At 48.7% G+C, this 23556-nt stretch overlaps 1 long non-coding RNA gene across 4 annotated transcripts in view; it reads right to left on the bottom strand.

Moving 5' to 3' along the window:
• Positions 1–23556, bottom strand: part of LOC310907306 — a 66930-nt gene that overhangs the window by 38420 nt on the left and 4954 nt on the right. The gene's annotated exons all lie outside the window — the stretch shown is intronic.

Below are 23556 nucleotides of genomic sequence, written 5' to 3'. Positions count from 1 at the left end.
TAAAACCCCCTCAGTCCTGCCTCCAGCAGAATCTGAAATCCTGATTGATTTCCATGTAAAAAATCCTGAAGACTTTGTGCTGCTGCAGCTTGGTGCTGCACTGACATCTCACAGGACCACAGCCTCGACAAGGCTGGTGGAGGCAGAAGATTGTCTGTGTTAAAGATGGGGAATTCGGCACAGCACAATGGATGCCCAGTATTTCAGAGTTCTTTTGGTGGCACCTGCAGCAGGCCCCCAGGGAGCCTGCACTGGGTCCTCTTTGAAGCTGGAACTTGTCCTGCCTCCTTACTCTTCCCATCCCCAGAGCATGCTGCAGGCAGGCAGGAGAAGCCAGTTTTTGTCTTTCCTCACTCCAAGAAAAGGGAATTAAAGAGACCCAACTGAACCCCAACAGCAAGCAAGAATCTGGATTTGCATTGTTCTGGACTAACCACACTCGAGCTCCCAGCAGCTCTTGGTGCCTATCCCACCAGTGCATCCCTGTGAGCTTCTGTCTGGCTGCAGGACTGCCACACCACAGGGTCCCTTGTCCCCAGGGATAGGACAGGGGGCCACCTCCCCTCTCCTCTGCTGGGTGCCAGAGGCAAGGCACAGGCAGGGAGACAGCCGCCCGCCCTCCCTCCTCACAGCCTGGAGCCTCTCTCCTGACCACAGAGAGCAGGTGGCTGGTCTCCCAGGAACACACTTCAGGCCAGTGAGGAGTACAGCCGAGTGCTCAACAGGCTCTGGAAATAAGTGGAAGTCAAATAAGTTTGCCACTCTTTGTCCCCCTTTCAATATCTAGCTTTGATCAAAATCCTTGGATACTCAAGTGGTTGTTGACTTAATGTAGTAATGAGACATAGCCTTAAGTGAGGCCATTTCTGTGCCCATTCAGGCTCTCTGAGAGCAAGGGATGCAGGAGGAAAAGCCTCTCCTGGTCTCTGGGAGCTGCAGTACAGCCCAGAGCAGAGGCCTGGCCCCAGCTCCCAGGAGAGGCAGCAGGAAGGCCTGGTGGCCACATCTACACAAGGCCTACTTAACATCCTTTTTGTGCAACAGAGCCTCACTGGCATGGCACTGGGTGACACCAAGTAATCCACTAAATATCCCTTCTCCGAAAGCTGCAGCAGGCAGGCAGCCAGCTCCAGCAGGGCCTGGACACCAGACACCATTGTCACCATTGCCTCCACCTGGAGACCACTGGGGAAGAGGGTGGCACGACCCCAAGGACATGGACTGGATGATCTTCAAGGCCCTTTCGAACCTAAAGGGTTCTGCTATTCCCTGGGCAGGTTATCAATGGGCAGGTTATCAACCTGAGTAAGGCAGGAGGGAGGGAAGAGCCCAGGAGCCCCGAGAAAAGTAAAAATCGTCCAAGTGATGGGGAGCGGCTCAGCCAACTAGGATTTTAATTCCCCTTGTTATGCACAGCCAGTCAATAAATTCTACACCAAGCAGCTGCTCTAATTCTTAAGCCCATTAAGCCCTACATCTGATAGGTGGGCAGGAGGGGCTGCTGGGGGGCACAGACGGTGCTCCTCGAGATATGAAACATTTCCTCTTGTGCATCTGGGTCACCCCAGCCAGCCCTACTCTGAATGGGTATTTTATGGAGGCGGCAAATAAGAATATATATAAATATCCTGCCAGAGACACACACCCCACATATGGAGAGAATAAAGAGGTGACTGGATGAGATGCGTTGAGTACTAAACATTGGTGCTGCAACAGAGCAGGAGAGCAGAGCTGGAGGGGAGAGTCTGGGATGGAGCAACAAGATTTGGGTGTCTGAAATGGAGAGAGATGATCCCAAAGAGCTGGGCAAGAAGCCAAGAGGGAAGAAAAGCAGAATCAGAGATGCGGGGAGGAAGAAAACTCCTGGAGCAGTACAGCAAGCCCAAAGATGGCTGTCTCTGAGGCAGGAGGAGGCCAGGAGCCGCAACAACAGTTCCTGGAGCGAAAGGGCCAATGGCTGGAATGGAGGTATCCCCCCCATTGCAGAGATGAAAGGCAGGGGAGAAAAGGGAATACACTGGGAGTAGAAAAGCCTTTGGCAGCCAAGACGGTTTTGCTTGTTAATTGGCAACAAGCTAACACATTAATTACAAAGTTACTGGATGGTGAGGAAAAACATTGGCAGCGGATCAAATCGCATTCCTTTGGAGACTGAACAGAGCCTGCTCTAGGAATGCTGCCTCTGCCCACCCACATCCAGGATCCAAGCACCCCAGGGCCTTAGAGCCAGGCATAACATGAACAGGGATTAAAAACCATCCCACCTTCAGCTGAGCTCTCACTCATCTCTTATTAGTGCAAAAGATTAATTGTAGGACATCTGCATCCAGCCAAAATATATTTTCTTTTCATCCCTTAGACACAAATTTGAAAATCAGCTGCCCACTGCACAGCAGGCCTACAAGGGGCTGCTCCCCCTGTCAGCTCCACAGGGCCCTGGACAAGAGAGCAGCAATGAGCCCTTAAGCCTTGGTCAAGGCAAGGGGCATAAATGAAAGTTTGCTCAATTCTGAGAACGCACCAGCTGCAAAGAGCCTACTCCTCTAATCCTATCCAGCCTCAAAATGTGATTTTCTCACTTGGAAGGCTGTTCGGAGCCATTCATGTCTCAGCCCCGGCCAAAGCCCAATCTCTCTCCAAAGGCTGTTCCTGGCCTGGAAGCCAAATGCAGTTTTGTTGTCAGGAATCAGAGCCATTGGTGCATGCTGGCAGTCGTGGCTCTCAAAGCCCAGCACATGGCTCCTTCAGGACAGGGACATGGTAGTGCCTGGAATCCCAGGCTGGAGGGGCTGCCAGCCACAGCAAAGCCCTCAGGACTTCCCCCTGCTACATCCCAGGTCTAGTACAGCCCCCTTGGCTCCTCAAACCTGCTAACAGCCAAGGGGAGACATGGCAAAGCTCTGGACAGCTGCTGGACCACTACTATCAACAGTGCCCTAGACCGAACTCAAATGGAAGAATATTTTGCTTCTCCCTGGACTTCTGAGTAGCTGAAAGGTTGGTGCACTTTGGCTTGGATTCAAAATCTTTTTCCAGGAAGGAGCTTATGGGTTCAAAAGCTCCGGTATTATGAAGAAATTCTTCCCTGTGAGGGTGGTGAGGTAGTGGCACAGTTTTCTCAGGGAAGCTCTGTGTGTTTATTTCAAGTCCTACAAACAGCACTAATAAGTTTGCTAATAATGGCATAGATCAGTGGCTGCTGCTGGTAAATTAACTAGGAACAGCATCTCTGTTCTCTGATTAGTTGCCATCCTTCCACCTTGTAATTTTGTCACCAGCTCATGTTTCAAATGCCACTAGAAGCCCACTTGAGCAATTCCATCCAGAAGGGGGGACCGGCAGTGCTGGGCACATGCTCAGAACTGAGAGAAAAAGGCTTTAAAACCTTCATAGCTTGTCAAGGCCAGTTTATTCAAGGTAATAAATCTGAGATTTTAAGAACATTATGTATTTCCTGCACAAACCAGCTGATGACACGACACTGCTGCAGAAGCATCTCAGTGTAGTGGGCCCCAAGAACATGAGGCTCAGGGATCAGCCTTTCCCCTCCCAAAGCACTTCAGCTGGAAATTCAAGATTACGTGGATTGGCTTCTCTCCCTTGCCTGCCGGGGTTTGAACTCAAGGCTCTCTGTATCCTTGCAACTGTGAGGACCAGGAATTAAGTGAACATTTTAATTCCAAAGACCACTGAACACTCCAAATCCAAGAAATGCACCTCAAAGGCCTGTGGCTGCAGTAACGGGAGCCAATACTCCAGATCTAGAACTGCAGCCCTCACCACCTCAACTGTGGCAGCAACATGGATGGGAGCACATAAATATTTCTATTACTTCTGATTACCCACGTTAATAATTTAGTAGGAAATGGGGTTCCTGGGGGTCATTAGCATTAATTATTCTGCAATGCCCCACCCCTGAGGAGACTGAAGATGCTGTGACATATCCAGCGATGCACTGATGTACCTGCCTGTCCACTGTCCACCCGCAGCGGAGAGAATTTTAATTGACCCGAACCAAAACACCCTTCTGAGGTTTTTGAGGAACAGGCAGCAAACCCTGCTAGGACAGTTCAGATACTTGCTGCACTTGCCCTGCTACATCAAATGGAGATCAAATGCAACAATAGTCTGTAATCAAGGATATCTGCGTAATAGTTTTCCTGAAGGATGTTTGTGCAGGTGAGCGAGGAATAAAGCATTGTTTCATGAAATGGTAATTTCCTTGTATCTCAGAGAATGAATCCCATTTGCTAGCTGGGGTATAATTCAATTAAAGGGGAGAACCCTATGCCAGGGAATGAAATCTATCGGTTTGACTGCGACGCTGCAAATCATACCAAGCAAGAAAATGGCATTTGGTCCTGACATCATGATTTATTTCCTACTCAGTATCTTATAATTCTTACAAGATAAGCCAAGACGAGAAATTATCACATGTGCGTGGGGGTTGTGCCTGATCTTCTTTATTCTCTCTTCCCAACTGCAGGACTCTGTGTTTCAGCCTTATCTTTCAAGAGGCCAGTAAAATAAATGGAAATATTTTACACAGGCCAAGCAACACTTGTCCTGCACCCACAGCTGGCTCAGGCATCTCCAGCATCCAGCTATGTCCAACATGAGACCAGAGAGCCCCACTGCATCTCTTCCCCCACCCCACTCCCCGAAGCCCACAACCCCCTTTCCTCAGGATGGCAGAGAGGAAAGAACACTCTACTCTGTGGAGAACTCTCCTCTCTCCCACCACGGGAGAGTCTCCAGCAGCAGGGGAGTGACAGGGGAAGGCTGTCAGTTGTCCTGCCTGGACGAGGCCCCAGCATGGAGCCCTGCCAAGGGGAGGCTCCCTGTCTGCCAGCCTTGGGACACTGCCCATGCCCTGACCCTGCCCAGCTCACCTCGCCTGCCCACATTCTTCTCCCCTCCCTTGACACCAGCCTATGGGGCACCTCGGCTCATCTCCTTGGCCACCAGCAGGAATGCCTGGGCAGGGAGACGTGCTGTGGTGCTGCTGCCCTCCTCAGTGAGGGTGTCAGGGTTCATTGTCTGCTCGATGCAGCTCAGCTCGGGCTGCCCATGTAATAGCTGCCCTTTGCATGGCACCAGGGAGAAGCTGTGGGGCAGCATTACCAGACACACTTGGCTTCCTTTAGAGAGAGTTTTTAGCTAATTGACCCTCCTCCTCCTTATTTCCTTTCAGGATCTTAAAATCTTCCCTCTCTCACCATCAGGGGAGCATCTTTTCCTCTCCTTGCCCACACTCCAAATTCCTGAGCACAGGTAAACAGATATTCATTCCAGCCTGTCGGCAGGCAAGAAAAGCTAATTAAAGTATTTGTAGCACTGCTGGATTGCAATCCTCTGCAACTAGATCAGAAACCTGTCTGGCCAAAAATAAGTGCCATTTTAATTTATCATATTTTTCTTTTATGCAGTTTACCCCTTTACACCACTCCCCATAACATCTCTACCACAAAAATGTCCTAATTCCATGGAAGTCTCTTCTCACAGACCTTCCTGAAGAGCTGTGTGTCCACACAGATTTGACCTCTTGGTGAAGGCTGTTTTCTCCCAAGTACCCTAACAATTTTGTTAACAATGTCTCCAGCTGTGCTGGGGGTAGACAGCCTGGCTGGGGACACTGCAGCAGAAGACAAGCCACCCCAATGTGCGTCAGAAGAGTAGATGAGTGACAGTTACCTTGTACTTTGTACTTCACCTGTTACGTGCCTGTGCATTTCCCTCTGGGAGACACAGCTACACCAAGTTACTCCAAATTTTACCCCTGAACCAAAAGTTAATCTGAGTTTGAAAACAAAAGCAGTGCTGTTTGTCCTTGCACGCCAAGGATTACAACTATTGAAAGAGTTCCTCATTATCGGCTTGTCACTGTCTCCGCTTAATCTCCACCTCTCCTCTGCTCCCTGCCTCCCTCCCGCTGCTCCTGCTGCCCCGGGATGCTCGGCCAGGCCAGTGGGATGTGCTGGGGGAGCCCTGCTTGGCAGCCCATGGCCCTTTCTGCTCCCTAACAAGATCATCACCTCCTGCCAGAGAAAAAACTCCCACCAAAGATAATTCCAATATCCAAACCCTGTTACTAACTGCTCTTTGACAGAAACAGCCTCTGCAGCCCAAGCAGATTCAAGTGCTGCGGGTCAGACACGTTGTGCCTCCAAACACCATTCTGGAACTCAAGTTTTCCTTTCCACAGAATTTATTGTATTTGTCTGCTGACAGAAGAAGGCAAAACCTGCAGACAGCCATTTTTAAGACACCCTGAGCATTTTGGGAGCTGGGCCACCAATGTCACACACACTAACAGCTGGTAACAACCCAGTGCTGTCACATTAGTCAGCACTGCAGCAGATGAGCATTATTTGCCCATCAGCCCTGAAAGCCATCGCCATGACCTGGGAAAGAGTCAGGAGACAAGGAACACGTGGCTTGGATGGAGTCATACCAAGCATCATTATCAGAGTGAAAACCAGCTAATTTTTAAAGCTGTCAGTGGCGGAATTCAGTGTTATCTCCTGGCCACCACAAGGAAATCTTGGTGCAGCCATTATCTGAGAGAAAACTGGTTCTGTAGTTTGCAAAATTAATAGTATTTAGCCTGCTAGTTTCCGTAGTAACCGGCCCACCATCCCTCCCTGCCTGCCCGTGGCAAGGTCTCTCAAGCATTTCATACAGTACTTATCCATTTTCTTGCTCTCGCCTCGCTCTCACCTTTACTTTCAGCACAGAACGCAACACAATCCACTGCCACTAAAGACTAGGCTGAGAGTCAGATTAAAATTATCCCTGTTTGCCCTGACCTCTTTTCTCTGCAGGTGAGAGTGTCCCCATTCAGCAGCTAAATGAAGCAGAAATGATGGAGTGTTTGTTTTCCCTGACTTTTCCTCAGCTTGCCAGTAAATTTACAGCCACAAATATGAAGTGTTAATTTAATGTTCCCACTGAGCATCTCATTGTCAACAAAGGCTTCAAACCCTACGAGAGGAAAAGGTTAGCTCATGCAGAAAATGACCCTTATGGCTTGATTGTCTTCTGGTCCAGACTCGCAGTGAGCAGAAAGCGGAGGGCTTTGACTCGCAGCTTAATGCATTTGATGGCGATAAATGGGAGCTCTCTGCCTCGGCACAGGAATGGAATCACCTGTAATGCTCACTTATTTGTCTATGCAGACAATCTCCGCAGCCCCAAAGAGAAGCAGCCTCATCGCACCCCTGTCCCCCGCCAAACTAATTTGACAGAACTGCAAAGTTAAACCCTTCATTATCCCCCAACTTCAGTGGAAGGGGTTTGCTGGGTGCAGATTACAGCATGACATTAGTGGTGGTGTGAAGCATGAAATTGCTTTTTTCACCTGGTGCTTCAGAACTTTAAGGCCTTGTCTCTGGTGACACAAGCAAAAAAAGGTTCTCTCAGGGAGAAGTCACAGAAGGAAGGAAGGAAGGAAGGAAGGAAGGAAGGAAGGAAGGAAGGAAGGAAGGAAGGAAGGAAAAGAATACTAAGGTTTAAATAACCAAAAGCCTCTGTGGGCTTTCTGTGGCAGAATTATACATGCAGAAGGCTTCACTACCAGCACATTTAGTTACTTTGTCTGGCAAAACGAGCTTAATACTCGCTCTAAGTGACATTTACAGAACTAATTCACAGACCAGTTGGAGGACGAACAAGAGCCACCGCATGCTTTGTGCTACGCTAACCCTGCTTGGGATCCTTAGGAGAAAAACCCTGATGGTGGTGTAGAACAGGATACAACAATTCAAAAGAAACTCAAATACCAGATTTTATTTTTCTTACAGCTAAAACTAAACCTGGAAGCAAGACGGAGATTATGACACATGCTAATGCATGCAGGGTGGGACTATTCACGGGGAAATCAAGCAAAACCCTCTATTAGCAGCCAAAACGTTCAAAAACATAAATATCCCAACCCCAGCCAGAAGCTATTGACTCAACTCCCGCAAAAATGCCTTCTCACAAGCTTTTCTGAAAGCCCAGTACCAGATGGGATTAATTTGGGTGAAACCCTTTTTTGCACTGCTGGCATTTGGACTTCCAAAGCCTATTTGGAGTCAGAGGTATAGGTAGAAGAAAATGTCACCAACTGGCGCAACAGTTTGCAGCCCATCTCCCAGCGCTTCCCAAAGAATTTCAGAGATCACAGCTGAAGCACTGGCATTTCATCAAGGACGTAAATTACACAAATGAGTCTCTAACTCACCCGGCTAGCTGTGCACTTCTGGGAAGCAGCCACTTGCATCCCACATGACCACCACCAAAATCACAGCCCCAGGAAACAGAGGAAGCTGATGGGGCTCATAAGGACACAGAAGCATTCACAAGGTAACGGTGGGAATTGAATTCCACAAGCACCATTCAACTGCATTTCCTTCAGCAAGAAGCAGAAGCAGGTCTTGGCGTGCCATTGTGTCCCTATGAGGAGCGGGAGTGTTAGCAGAGAGATGCCGGCTCCCAGGCCCGAACATTCTATTCGGCGCGTGCCAAGCTGCGTGCAGTCACGCCAGGCTGGAGCTCTGCGGGCTGCTCCCAGCCACGCCGCCTTTGGGAGCCATTTGCTGGTCACATTGTCAGTTAACAGGAGTCATTTTGAAAGCAGCAATTCAGTCTCTACAGTCCTTTCCTAACAGCATTTTCAGCCTGCAATTTGGATGATAGGAAAATTACAACCCTGCTGCACTATATTACGTGATATAAATGTTACTGCAATTAAGCCGATGAGGAGAAACCACAGAAAACAAAGATGTGTTGTTGCTGCTTTCTCCTTGTTCTCTCTCCAGAAGTCAAGCAGTTATGGAAGGGCAGTGCAGGAGAAGAAGTGTTTCCATGAGCTGGAGGGGCTGCAGGAGCTTGGGAGCAGCACAACTCCCCAGGGACAGGCTGGGATTTCAGCCAGCTCCCTAACAAGTGATTTGCCTATGGCACGCATGAGGGAGAACCCCTGTGAGGAGCAAGGTATGGCCAAAAGCAGTCCAGGTATCCAGGCATCCTTCTGGTGATGGAATAGGACATGTTAGGGCACTCTGGAGGGGATCTCCCACCAACTATGCCAGACATCTTCATTCCTTATGTCCTCAGAACCCACCCATAGTTTCCTTCTCCCAGCCCAAGCTCCAAACACCTCTTGAGCCTTTTGATGTATCTGGAAGACATCAACTCAGGTAGCACAGCATCACCTCTCTGTGCAGAGCAGAAAAATGACATTATAGAATACATGCCCTGTGAGTAAGCCAGCCCCCAGTCCCAGTGACACCTACAGGCAGTGCTGCTGCTTGGGGACAAAGCCTGTCTGGGACACCGGGCGAGCTCTGCAAACACCTGGCACCTTCTCTCTGAAACCTCAGTTGGGTGCTGAGCAAATGTTTACTGACAGAAGCACCAGCCACAGTAAACGACTTGGATTTCACTGTTTTTGAAGAGGAAAAAAATAAAGCAAAAAAGGATTCCCAGCACTCATCATTTACTCCAAGGTGCTGTAACCAGGTAGAAACTTGTCTTTTATATGCTGAACTGTGTCCATGAAAACACATTATTTTTAAGTGGGCACTGGAGAAACCACAGTCAATTCAACATTGACTTCTTCATGCCACCACTAACACTGGATACTTCAATAATTTGAAGGTTTAAGTGGAGATTAGCAGAGACCTCACCTGCATCTCTCTCTGGCAGTTCAGCATGTTTTGGGCATGCTCTGCAGCAGCAAAGCTCCTGAAAGGCAAAGCCCCGAGGAAGCCTTGCAATCTGCAGAACAAGGTCTCTGTCAACAGCCCCCACCCTGGACAAAATCAAAGCCCAGAGAGGCACGTGCCAGATCTCACTACTCAGGCGGCTCCCAAAGGGTGCCTAGCTCTTCCCCACTTAGCTGCAGATCCCAAGCCCAGCCAGCACCTCAGCAGAAATCCTGCTTCCTCAGCAGTGAACAAGCTCAAGACAAATGCTTTAAAAAATATCCCAAGTAACTCTGCCATGCAAGAGGCTTGAGAAGCAAGACAGTTATTCCTTCCTTTGTTCTTTTTTTCTTTGGACTCCCAGGCCTGGACACTGGAAGATTCCAGAAACTGCCAACAGCATGTGGCTTCTTTGAACATCCCTTTGAACATCAGAAAGCTGTGGAAAGCACCAGCTCACATTATTTTGGGTGGAAGGTCTCCAGCCTTCCAGGAGATGGAGCAAGTCCCTTGCTGGCAGGGAAGCTGGAGTGCTTCCCAACCTCTACCCCAGAGCAGGGCGCACAGCTCAGGCCCTGCTGGCTGGACACTCCCCAGACCTCTGGAAGCCCTCGTGGTCCTGCCCTATGCCCCGGCAGCAAGGGGACTGGCAGCTGCATGTCCCTAATGGCCGGCTGCGATGTGCTGCCACGTCCAGCTGATTAGCTGTGGGTGATCTGAAATGTCAAACCATTATCTGCGCCGGCCACTGCCACCGGCGCACAATGCCCTCCTAATCACGGCCTTGCTGCCGGTAAGTGGGAAACACAGAGTGGAAATCAGCCTGAATTACTGAAACAAACCAGCAAACCCCTTTGTTCCTGACAGGCTTTCTGAGGCGGGCCTTGCCTGGTTGGCGGAGGGATCGTGTCCTCGCAAGGCAATTTGCAATATCCTAACTAAGATTAAAGACATTAAAAGACTCCTGTCCCACCCCTACACCCAGGTACCTGCATGCCTGCCCTGCTATGCGTCCGTAACCTCTGCTCTGTGAACGCTCCCATCCCCATCCACGGGTGGGAGTGTCTGGGAGGAAAATCCTGCTGAGGGCAAGGGGGATGGATCTCCTCACAGCACCTGCAGCCTATGTTCACTGGAATAAACAGCCCTGTGGTGCAGGATAGGGCAGGGGCAATCAGCTCTTCCTCACACCATTTGCTTCCAGAACACAGCTCCTGTCCATATGTGCTTTCACTCTAACACCCTGGAACAGGCAGCGTGAAAACACTCCTGGCCAAAACCAGACCCAAATGATGCTGCATTCAGACACCATCATGCTTGACACTTCTTATGATTTCTTGGGAAAACATTAATTTGAAACATCTCTATACTCCATGCCAGCACCACAGCAGGGAATAATTACCCCATTTCAAGCTCAGAGCAAGGCTCAGATAGAGGGAAAAATTAAACTAGGATAAGAGCAAGAAACTGTTAAATGTCAAAAATATTTTACTGCCAGTTCAACAATAAAGTCTGGAGGAGATAAGTCTGTGTGTGTACTAACATTATATAAAAAAGTGATTATTCAGTCCTGGGAACAGAGCTATTGATTCCAGTAACAAAGGGCACTATATACACTGCAGTGGGTTTGCTCTTTTTAGCCTGGGAAAATTGATTTTCTTAAACTTTCCCTTGAACCTGCAGTAGGGTTTAATCTGAACCTAAAGGAGCCTTTTAAGAACTCCCATAAATTAAAATTATATCTCTTCATTTGGTACATTTTGGCTTCCTGCTGTTCTCGCAGAAACACGAGAAACGCTGGAGAAAGAGGTGGGAGGAAGTGATAATGACATTTTGTGACAGCATCCCTGCAAATGCATGTTTCCACACATTAGAAATAACACGTAAACATTGAAATGTTTATTTACACACATTAGAAATAACATGTAAACATTGAGACATTTGTTACCATACATTAGAAACAACATGTAAGCATTGAAAGTACATGAAGCAAAACATAAGACAGCTTAATACTACTGCGAGACTTAAAAGGCTGAAATTTAGTCGGGGAAGAGAAAGATGAAGGCTGTAGGAGTCCAGGAGGCACATGGAGGCAGCATATGGAGGCACATGGAGGCAGTGGAGAGGCTCAGGCGTTCAGGCTGTGTGCCCAGAAGGCCCAAGGCTGACAGGGGACAGTCACCTTTGGATCCACCCACAGGTAAAGGGAGGTGGTGCCCAGCCTGGCCACACCCAAACACCTGTTTTCCATTATAGGGTGCCTGAGGACCCAGGCAGGTGTGAGGCCCTCACACAGCCCATCTCTGTGTCACTAGGTGAAGGTGTGACCCCTCAGCCCACCTCGGTGTCACTGGCCCCGTGGAGGTGTCCTCCCCAGGGCCCAGTCAGCCCCCCAGTGCCAGCCCCTGCCCACGCGTGGTGTGCCCCGCAGGCTGTTTAAAGCTCCCGCACACCATCTCCTTTGTGGCCCCGCTGAAAACCCGCAGTGTGCAGCACGCCACTGTACATTTACACGGTTGTTTTTCCCCTCAGAAAGGCAGTAAATTACCTTTTATTCAAACAATTCCTAAAACAAAACAAAAAACCATCCCCTGGTCAGATGTGTGCGCAGCAAGGCAGGGTTTGTTATTTAAGCAGCAGCCAGGCTGTGTGCTATGCAAACAAACCCCACACTCTGTTCTCCCAGCCTCCTGCTGACTTTGCAACTAATTTTGTTAGCGAGGAGAACACACTGTGCGACATCAATGCAGCAAAGAGCCCAGAGACGTTTGTTCATAACTTTGTAACAAACATTGATCAATCGATTTTTGCCTGAGTGTGGAGGGAAAAGCCCACAAACAAAACAAAACACATATGGGGAGATTTTTTTAATGACACAAAGGGCAATTAGGCACCCAACCTTCCAGTGAAATGAGATTCCTTATGGTCCTCTGTGCTTTTAAGTCTTCCCCTCATGTTCAATGGAAGCAAAATCTACTGTCAAGCCTCCAAAGGAGGAGAAAAATCAGCTGCAACCAAGAGATGGTTGATGGGCCTGGTGCAGCATTTCTGAATGCACCAGAACAGAGACAGGTGAAGGCTCCTGACAAAGTGAAGGACACCCTATCCCACATGTACAGTCTTTCGTACCGTGTATCAGATCAATGCCGAACCAGCAAAACAGAGAAAGCACTAATTAGCTATCAGAAATAACTAAGTGCTGTGTAAACAGTGCAACATGAGCATATTTACCCAAGCCCACTCGTCCAGCTGTGTACCACAGCAGCACAGAGGGACCTTGGAGCCCCTCACCTGGCCAGGAAGGACAGGTAGCACAGCTGATTTAGCCTGCATGCCCTGTGGTGCAAATGTCCCCTGTGGTGTGTGGAACAAGCTGCTCCCTGAGTGGACTCTCAGACACTGGCACTGTGGTTCTGCATAAAGGCAGCTTCCGGGCAAATTTGATCACAGTTTTAGGAAAACTTGATCTGATTGTGTTTCAGCCAAGCTCCAGCCCTCAGCCTGGACATTTCCTCTCTATGCCCAGCACTGCTGCCTGGCCACAGGCAAGTCCCTGGGATCCTGTCTGCCCTTTTCCCAACATGTTCCTTAGCACTGTGGGGTCAGCAGCCACCCACCCCTCTCCCACACAGGGGGACTGTCCTACAGCCTTAGGATACTGCAAAGACACAAACCCACCTGGAAGGGGAACTCCCACAGGAGGGATGCTGAGCCTGGAAAACCAAACATTTCTGACACTGCAGGACCCAGGGAAAGCACCCCCTGCCTGCAAGAGGCCAGGGCTGACAGACAGCTCCAGGGAAACCAGCATTTTGATTTCAAATAAAACAGCAGCCAATGAAGAAGAAAGATGAAACACAACTTCCAAAGTTTACTCTTGCAGCCTAACAGCTCACAACAATACTTCCTTGGCAAGCAGCTGTGATCTTATTTTTCCTTTGGAAACAGCCCTGAGGTTTCACTGACACAGACGATCACCTGCTCATTAGCAGGTCCCTGAGCAGGAAAATGCCACAGGGTGATTCCAGCACTATCTGGCTGCTCCCTGTGCTCAGCACACAGCTGGGGAAGGTGGTTGCCCAGACTGCGTTCCTCCTACAGCCGGTGACATCTAGCCTGTCCCTGGGAGCTGCTGAACCAGAGAGCCCCTGGCTGTTAATCTCTTGCTCTGCATCTCTGGGGGCTTAGAGTCCCTCATAGCAGCACCCTCTCCAAGCCCTGCCCCTCTGCCCGCCTGGTTTCACATAAACCACTGAGTCCCTTTGCTCCGCCACCAGCCCTGCAGCCACTCTGCCTGGAGCTCCCTGAGAGCAGGTGGTGACACTGAGCAGGGAGAGCAGGATTTTAAAGTTGCCCTTGATAAAATGAGTTCTCCTAATAGTTCTGAGCATTTATTAATTATAAATACTTATAATTTTTATAAAACAGCATAGCCTAAAAGATTTCTGGTGGTGGCTGACAAGAGAAAACCAGAATGTTTTCCACAGATTGACAAGATGAGTACTTGCGTCCTGCCCTGCTCGCAGGCTCAGGTGCTTAGCCCCAGTGAAGCAGTCTCTGCCCAGGGCTGGCAGAGGCTGTTGTGGATCGCACAGGCTGAGGAGCCAGTCAATGGCACACAGAGCACCACCATTCATCCTGGCCGAGGGGTTTGGGAGCTCTCTCCTCTACATGTACCGCTCTGGGCTGCGGCTATAGACAGAGGCGGCACAGTCTGGCCAGCATCTGGCCCATGCCCAGCCCGCGCTGCGGCTGCACAAGCTGTATTCTGCCTTGCTGCTATTTACTCACAGCTACAGATGTTGACATAACAAAGAGCTACAGACAGACGGACAGAAGTGCAGCAGTGTTGCGGCGCAGACACTGTGGGCTCTATTCTTCAGGAAAGCGCCTCTGACTTCCCCACCCAGCCCTGCGATTCCTTTGGAAATCATCTGGGCTGGTGAAGCTTGCTTTCCTCTCGTGGGACAAAACTGGTGTGAGAGAACATCAGCTTTGCTCTTTGTCCCTGTGCTGAACAGAACCCTTATCAACCCACAGAAAAACCAATTGTTTCAAATCAAGGGGCTGAAAGCTTGGGGATGCACTGGCAGTGTGTAGCTTCTGCTTGCCCCTTCAGGGGCTGCACAGGGAAAATCCTGGCTTTGCACTCCATAGAGAACCAAAATTAAAGAGATTAGTTGTTCCACCGAAAAAAAAAAACAAACAACCCACCTAAATGCTTTCTGGGACACAGTACCTTGCATTTCAAAGCTTTGCGACTACACGCAAAAACATTCAAACAGCAAAATGAAAACATTTTGAAAACCACAGGAGAGCGGTCAGAGGGACAGAACCATCTGCAGAAGGCGGCCAGAACTGGGTGTGGGAGATGTGCCAGTGAGGCTGTGCAGCTCTGCCCAGAGCTCTGCACAGACTGTGCTCGGTGCTGCTCCGAGGTGTTCAGTCCTGCTCTCCTCCTGGCCAGGATATGCTGCGATGTCCTGAGAGCCCTGCTGGTCTCATGTTGCCAGGGACAGTGATGCAGGCACTGACTCCCCACTCTGAGTCCATCTGGGAAGGCCATAGCCTCACACCAAGCCCTGCACGTCCAGTGTACTGCTGTGCTTACACGCCATGTGCCCTCACATGTTGTGTCCCCTCACATACCATGTCCCTACAGGCAGCTCGTGACCAATTGGATGCCTCAAGCACTGTGCAAGCTGGAGAAGCGATTCAAGTTTTTAAACAGTTGCTTTTTTAAGCTTCTGGTGTGAACCAAAGTTCAGATCCTCCACAAGTGGTAGGAAAAGATATTATTGCCTGGAACCATGCCCAGAAAAACTCAAAGCCAAGTTTCCTCCTACTTGTGCTGGCTGCCAGCCCCCAGTGCTCCGCCATGATGCCATCTGGTGCCTACAGGCAGAACAGCCAGGGCTTCCCCTACACAGAGTTTGGGAGACGTTCAGGGGGGAATCAACGGTCACCAGGCAATAACTCACAGCATTTGTTCTGCTGGAAGATTAATATTGCCCTTGCACTGCACCAGCGTGTCTGAATGCCTCAGGCTGTGCTGTGAGGAGAACATGGGTAACAGTCACACTTAATTTTGCTGCTGCCACCCCTGGATGGGAATTTGCAGTGTTGCTCTGCATATATTCCTGTTGCTGGAAAGCACAGCACACGGCCCCGGAGCGGCCTCCCATCCCACAGCCACACACCAGTGGTCCTGAAGGGGCTGTAAAGAGCCTTTCTGAAGAGCAAATAAATGAGTTGAGTTCATTAAGAAAAGCAGGGAGCCAAGTATCCTCCTTCCCTCAGAGAAATGAGACTGATTGAGGTAAGTGCGCTTTGGAGGAGCTGACAGCAGAGGCTTTGTGCAGGGTGCTCCTCAGGCTGTGGCTGGTGCAGGGGGTGGCCGGTGGCCAGCAGACCTTGTGCCAAGACAGTGGCCAGGGCTGAGCTGCTCTGGCTGGCCCTGTCACCCCCCAGGCCCCTCCCAGGATCCCAGCACCTCACAGGTCCCCCCCACCCTGTACCGGGTGCTGCAGCAAGAACAGCTAGGGACACACCAGTCCTGGGAGAACTCAGAATTCCTTTAGATTTAGCCCATTTTGCCATCTCCAAAGCAATACAACAGGAAACAAACTCAGCACCCTTTTGAAGGAAACATCTTGCAGTATGCTGTTTCCCAGAATCCCTGGAGATCATCCAGACCAGCCACTTGATTTACACTGGATAAAACCAGTTTGTCTCCACCACCACTGCTTGGACAGCACACAAGTAGGTCCTGCTGTACCCCAGAAATGCGCTCCTTCCTTCACCATGCTCCACCACAGGCCAGGGAAAGTGGAAGAGAGGGGGAGCTGGGCCAGAAGCTGGAGAGCTCCTGCCCTGAGCACTAGCAATGCTGGATACATAGACAACAAAACAGATCCTCAGGGAGGAAAGGGGAAACACGAGGCAAGATTTTTTCCAGACAATCCACAGGGAGCACCTGAGCCTAAAGCAAACACACAAACTTACTGAGGATATCCACCAGCACAAAACAATGTACAACATTCATCTCTACAGCTTTTTTTTTTTTTTTTTTTTTTTTTAGTCCTGGGAAACCAAATGTACATTTTTTGAATGTAAAAGTGCTTGAAATCCTGCCGCAGCTCCTGTGGGAGGCTAAGTGTCCATCCAGCCACATCTCAGGGCTGAGTGACTGATCCCTGAGAAGTGCTGGGCAGCTTTATTTCCTGGTGCACATTGCCACCTCGTGGCTTTCCTCCGGCTTCCAGAAGAGGTTGCAGGAGTCAGAGCTGCAGCCAGTGCACATGGGAAGTTGTTTGGAAATACTTCCATTTGTTCAATCACAAGCTGCAGCTGCAGAATGACCAAGCTCTGTAATAACACTGGTGATGGTTATAGAGCTCAGCCTCGGCAGCTTTAATTCCATAGCAATGTTTTCCCTGGTTCCAGTTTGTATTGTCTGACATGGTAGGAGATAAAATCAGGAAACTAAAGAATTTTACATAGAAAAAATTATAAATAACTAATTTAACCCCCCAGCAACTGCATCTTCTGCATTTCTCCTGTTCCTTTGCTAATTCCTAGGGAAGTTAAACAGGTATGTTAGCTGTAAAATTATTTGTTTGCAGAGGAGGTTGACACTGGTTTACAGAGTACAGACAACCATGTAATTCCTCTGTAGCTACATTGCACTATTATAGAGTAATTAAACATGGAAATAAGCATTAAACCAAGGGGTCTGTATGGTTGCTGCCAATAACCCTAGAACAGAAAATCAATAGTAAATCAAATTACACTGTACTACAGGAGTACCAGGTATAGCAGGTAGTTAAGAGTATCATCTTTTACATTGCAAGCCATTTTTGTAGCTTTTCTGGCTGCACAAGTGTCTGGTCTAATGACCCAGGACAGATCTAATTTTGCAAGTTCTCTGTGTAGGTTAATCATTTTGCCATCCCATTATGTCTCTTCTTTTCCTGAGGATGGGAACAAAGCCATCACTGATTCTGAGACTGGTACAAACCCTCCAGAGAAGAGTTCTCCAGAGCCCTGTGACACATGAGCCTGGCTTTGCCTGGTAGGTTTCTTTAAGAGACAAATCTGAATATGAACATATCCCTGTCCAGCTGTGAGCTCACTGCCCTAAACACAACCCATGTTCTTTGCTGCATGTCAAAGCCAAACTGTTCAAAATGTCCCTCAAGCCTGAGCTGCAACAAGACCTCAGATCGTGTGTAAGGGTAGGACCTGACAAACCTCAGATTCATTTTTGCCCACAGATTCTCTCCCTATCTTTTTTACTTTTGTGAATGTTTGAGCACAACCTATCCCTAAAATTAGGGGAGTGTGTATTAAAGAGGGATCACAACACACACTGGGACAGAGACACTTCCCCAAGTAAACCAGTCATATTTTTACTCCAATTTTGCACCCAAGCCTGTGAGCCAAGCAGGCTCAGAAGGACCTACACTTTTAACATCCTTTCCGAGGGATAGCTCCTGCAGGCACTGCAGCCCTGAGGAAAGTTGCAGGGATGTCTGCCCTGTCATGCTTATTGAAAGGAGTATCTGCCTGAAAATAGCAGCTCCCTTTATTTAGTCAGCAACTTCCACTGCAGAAGTATCTCTGCTATGCCCTGGCTGTGAACAGTGACATGGCTCTTGCACTAGTCCAAGATGCACAAAACCAGACTTGGGGCAAGCTGGCATGAGCTGTGGCCACTGCATTTTCCATAACTACTTGACACACATGACACACTTTTCCAGCTGTGTCTCTTAATGTTTGACAAAGACAAATAACTACCATATTTGTACCTAGGACTGAAACACTGCCATTTCCATCACCTTCTGTCCCCTCCAGTGGCCCCTTTGCAGGGTTCAATTCCACACCTGCTGCAGTCCAGAGGAAGCTCTGCCTCCATTCCAGGGGAACCTGGATCAGGGCCCAATGTAAAGATAGGAATTAATGAAAGCCATTTCTCTTGCCCTTGTATGCAATGAGCTGCTCCTCACAATATTTGCCCCTCCTGATGCTGTGCTGCCATTGCCAGGGCACAGGCACACAGTTAAAACTTGTTCAGAAACCCCAGCACAATTTTACTTTTTTTTACATATTCATTCCCAGTGACCAGCTGAAACAGACACGCTTATTTTGAACACAGACAGATTACCTTCGAGATGCATACCAAGGCTCCTCTGACCCCTGGTTGCCTTTCTCTGTTTCCAAACACAGAAATCCTGCATGTTTTAAAAGCAGGCTCTTATTACCTTTAATGCATATATTTGTTAAGGCAGCAACCATAATCACAGTCACTGTTACCCTTCCCTTGCTCTGCCCCCTCATTTAACAACCACTCCAAGTGCTGCCAGCACTATTCTTGGCCTGCCAAGGAAACTATTTCTGTCCCCTGAATTTCATTTCCTAGCAGAGTTTAATGTATATTTTGGTGCTTTCTGGTTGTCATGAAAACCCTCCTTCCCCTGCTAATGACAAGGTACCCTGCAGCCTCCTGCTCCCACTCTGCAGATCCAGTTTCCATCTCCATCCCTGGGACTGCACCCACGGTTTGCTGAGGATCACTCACTTGTCAGCATATATACCAAAAATAACATCTTTCCAGATTTCATCCACTGGTATCTCAAAGGAGACTTCTCAGGAGAAAGGAGTTTTCCTGCCTCTACATTGATGACAAATCCATGCAGCTGGAGTTCCCTGCAGAGGGAGCAGGCTCTCCATCCTGTCACAGCCGGGGATGTGGAAATCCTGCCTTTCAGATAAGCACATGGCATCTAAACCCAAAATTCTTTGCAGCTCCTTGCCAGCTCCATCAGGGTAGCTTGCTCTTTGCATGGGAACTAAACAGAATGCTGACTCGGACTCCAGGTCCCCTCACTCAGCACCACTGGCACAGGGCACACCTGCAGATGGGAAATAACTTTCCCACACTGCTAAACCTTTCTAGAATATTGGCCAAGTAGCGCTGGAAACAAGAGTTTTGGGCCAAGGGACTTGGAGGCAGTCAGACTATCCCATTGCTCCTCCCAGGGCATCCTGCTCCAGCACATGCTGGTTCCCATGGACACCCACAAGAAAGGAGGGAGCTCCTGAAGGCAGGTAGTTGTTTTACCTCTCACACCCCCAGCACAGGACCCCTGAGTCAGAGCAGTACTGCAGGGACCTCCTGCACCCCACGGGCACCTGTATCCTGTATCCTGAGGTTCACCTGTATCCTGCTCTCCACAGCTCATGGCGGGTCACTCCCAGTAAAAGACTAGCCCTTGCCAGTGGCATCACTGGCAGGTGAAGCAGGTGCCAAAGGGATTTATACCTTTCCAGTTGCCAAGGAGAAGGAAACACCTCTGTAACATGAGCCCAGCACACAACACACACGACACTCACTGCCAGCAGCTCTGGAGGTACACAGGTACGTGGCAGGACCTGCTTTTATCAGATCTTCATCTGCTTTTTACACCAAAGCAGCTCCTCCATAGACTCCCAAGGGCCTCCTCCCAGCACCCCAATCTTCTCTGTTGCTCTGTGGTGCTTTAGGGCCCTTTGGAGCACACCAACCCAGGCCTCCTCTCCAGGTAATGAGGAATGCTGGCAAAGCCAGGGCAGAGCAGTGGGGAGCTGCAGCCTCTTCCCCACAAATACAGCTTTCTCCACATGGGATGCAACTGGACAGTGCATGCGAATACTTTGTCAAACACTGAACTGGAACTGTGGATAAGAATCATGCTTTTTGTACAGAAAATTGAAAATGAAATAGTGCCTAGAACTGCAGCTATTACACAGCACATTATCTTGGAGGGCTTTGGTGTAATTTAGATAACACACCGTATCTCTGATTTCAGAAATGTCAACATCATTCTAAATGTACCTGTGTTTTTCCATCCATTTTCTGTGAAGACTTAGAACTCCTCTCTTGTTCTCTCCATTTTCTTTTTAAATTGGCAAATGAGTATTCCATCTTTCAAAACTTCTGGTACATTGTTATATGTGGGAAAAGTGCATGTTCAGAGATGGCCCTGAATGGCTCCATTATGGATCTCATCAACTGTAACCTGCTCTCTGAAGTAAAATCTATGCATTTGGATGAAACAGAAAAAATTAATACCACCACAAGGATGAACTGTTTCACTTCCCTCCTGCGCCCCTGATATCCACGTTGCATTTCATCCCTTGTGCTCTGCACCATTTCTTCAAACCTCCTTCAAAGAGGAAAACACACAAACTGCAATACAGGAAATTCTATTCAACATACAAGTCCTCCTTTTCTTGGTGGCCCAGGTCGTCTGCTGAGTCTGTGCAGGTTCCATCCTTGGACATATTCCAAAGCCAACCGGGCACGATCCTCAGCTTCCTGCTCTGAGTATCCCTGCCTGAGCTGGTCCCCAGGGGCACCTGTCAGCACCACCCACTGTGTGGGCTCCTGTTTCATTGTAAGTTTATCAGAAAACGTACGATCAACATGAATTTTATCTGGTTCTTGCCATCTCCAACCTCTGATCAGGTTTCAGGAGCATCTTACACCCTCCTGCTAACTGTCCTTCAATGGCTTCACACTGTCCTCCTGGGAGAGGGGAAAACAGGGTTGGCACAAAAAGCCACGGGGATGTCCTCTTGCAAATGCCAAGAACAAGGCAAGGGGGCAAGGGGGCTTTGCTGCTGTGGCTGCTGCACTTCCAGCACGGCCAGGTTTGGCTCCACTTGCCTTTATCTGAATCAGCAGTTGGACAAAAGGAACGGGGTTTTCCCCCTATCACGTTTAATTCTCATTTAATTCTCAGCAGCCCCTCCTTTCCCGACCCGGGAGCTGGAGCACACAGCCCAGGCTGAGGGAAATCCCCACGCACTGTGCAGGAGGGTCGTGGCAGCCTTTTATCCTGGTTAAAATGCCCCTGGAGGGCATAAAGGTGCAGATTCTCACCACCTGGCTGTTTGCAGTGATGCCTGAGTACCCTGAATACCTATGGCTGTCTACCACTCTCAACAGTGTACAACGTGAACAAATAAAGACGTTTCTAATTAGATTAAGGCTGATCAAAAATACATAATGAATTACCATTCTCCTTTTTTACAAAGCCAAACACTTTGTGAGACAAACGCCATTGCCATCTAAGCCTACAGCTTAGCCTTCAGCAACTCCTCACATTAAGCCTTGCCACTTGCCAAGTGCCACAGTTCTCGGCACCGAGGCCATCACTGCCAGCTCCGGGCACCTTCACTCACTGCTCCTGCACACACACACACAGAATGAACCCAGAGAATGTTTATACATTCCCTGATGCAAGTCTGCACCTTCAATTTACATGTTTATTAACAGTGTCCCTGCAAAGATCAGTTTTTTTCATTGGAGCCCTAATTAGCAATGAATTCTCATTATTTTTCATTGAAATCCCAAAACAGCTTCGGCACATTCTCTTTGTTCTCTTGAAAACAGGGAAGTGGAGAAGCGTAAGGGAGATAAAAACATAGCTGATGATATACTGGGGGGTTGTTTTCTCCTCAGGCCATTCCTTCACTTTAATGCAATTTTCCTTATTATTTATGATTTGAAGAAATAGCTATTTTGATAAAGAAACACTAATGCCACTGTTGGCTGCCCCCTACCCTTCCCAGAAGGACGTGTCTCTAGGATAAGGTGCACCCTGTGACGAGGTTGGCTCTTTGTTCTGTGCTCAGGCAAAACCTCCACAATGTCCAGAGGTGTTTTCCAAGTCCGGGGACACGAATCCAAACCGTGGCCGTGAGAAAAGGCCTGAGAAACACCCAAGCACCCCCAACTGCAGCGCAGTGGCTCTGACAGGGAAATGTTAATCAAGGGGAGAGCTTTGCCAAAGCCTTCTTTAGCACTGATGATGTCAGGGCCTGGAGCAGGCAGCTGGCATTAGCACTGTTTCCTCACAGCTCCAAGGACTGGCTCAGGCTTAGGCAGAGATGGTTCTGAAGGTGATGGGCTCTCAGAGGCTGCCTGAGCAATCCCCCAGATTTACTGCACTGTGCTTGTCAGGCCCTCACTCTCCTTCCTCCAGAGATGTAGAAGTGAAGCATCAAGCAACTCTAAATCAAATTTTTCCTTGGGTTTGAGCCCTTTCGTGGCTCAAGCACTTTGGAAGGGCCACAGTAGGAAAAGAATCAGCCCTAGTAAATTTGATCACTCCTTTTTGCTGCAGCTAATAAGCAAATAATGAAACAAAGATATCAATTTTCCCCACAGAACAGTGCAGCACCTGTGGCATCTCTCCCTCATCCAGCTTGCACTGCATTCACTCCTGGCTAGATTTGTGCAGCAGCACAAGGACATCTCCTCTTGGCAGGGCACTGAAGAACACAGGCACAAGAAGAAATGGGTGTCCTGCGCCCACCCTAGTGACAAGCAGAACTCAGCACTGGGGGAAAGGAGTCGAGGTGTCGGACCCTGCTCGTGTTTCCTCCAAATCCAGAGATGTTTCGGGCTCTTGTTTTTAGCCAGAGGGATGGATAATCATCACATTGTTTCCACAGTCCTTCTACAAATTATTTTGATAATAAGAGACCTCCTGTGACATTGAGTACATTTTAATTACAACATTGTCTGTAATGCATATATCTAATTGCAAATAATTATTTTATCATATTTTGTCTGTAGGCCTGTGAGATGCATCAGATATTATCTTCTGACTCAGTGGTACAGGTTAATTAAAATTTCTCTTTTAATATTGTTTCAAAGCTAACCACATAATTTCATCTGAACACCAGCTGTGTCAGTAAAAAATTATTTTTTATTATTTTTTGTCATGCTTGTGCATGGAGGAAAGCCCGAGTCATTCCTGCTGGCTGTAATTATTGCACTGCTTTCTGCAGTTGTTCATTTGCATAGGAAGAAAAG

Source organism: Zosterops lateralis, assembly GCF_965231275.1.
Source record: "Zosterops lateralis genome assembly, chromosome: 3".
Classification (NCBI taxonomy): domain Eukaryota; kingdom Metazoa; phylum Chordata; class Aves; order Passeriformes; family Zosteropidae; genus Zosterops; species Zosterops lateralis.
The sequence above is the reverse complement of the archived record's forward strand: the minus strand, read 5'-3'. Positions and strand labels throughout refer to the sequence as shown.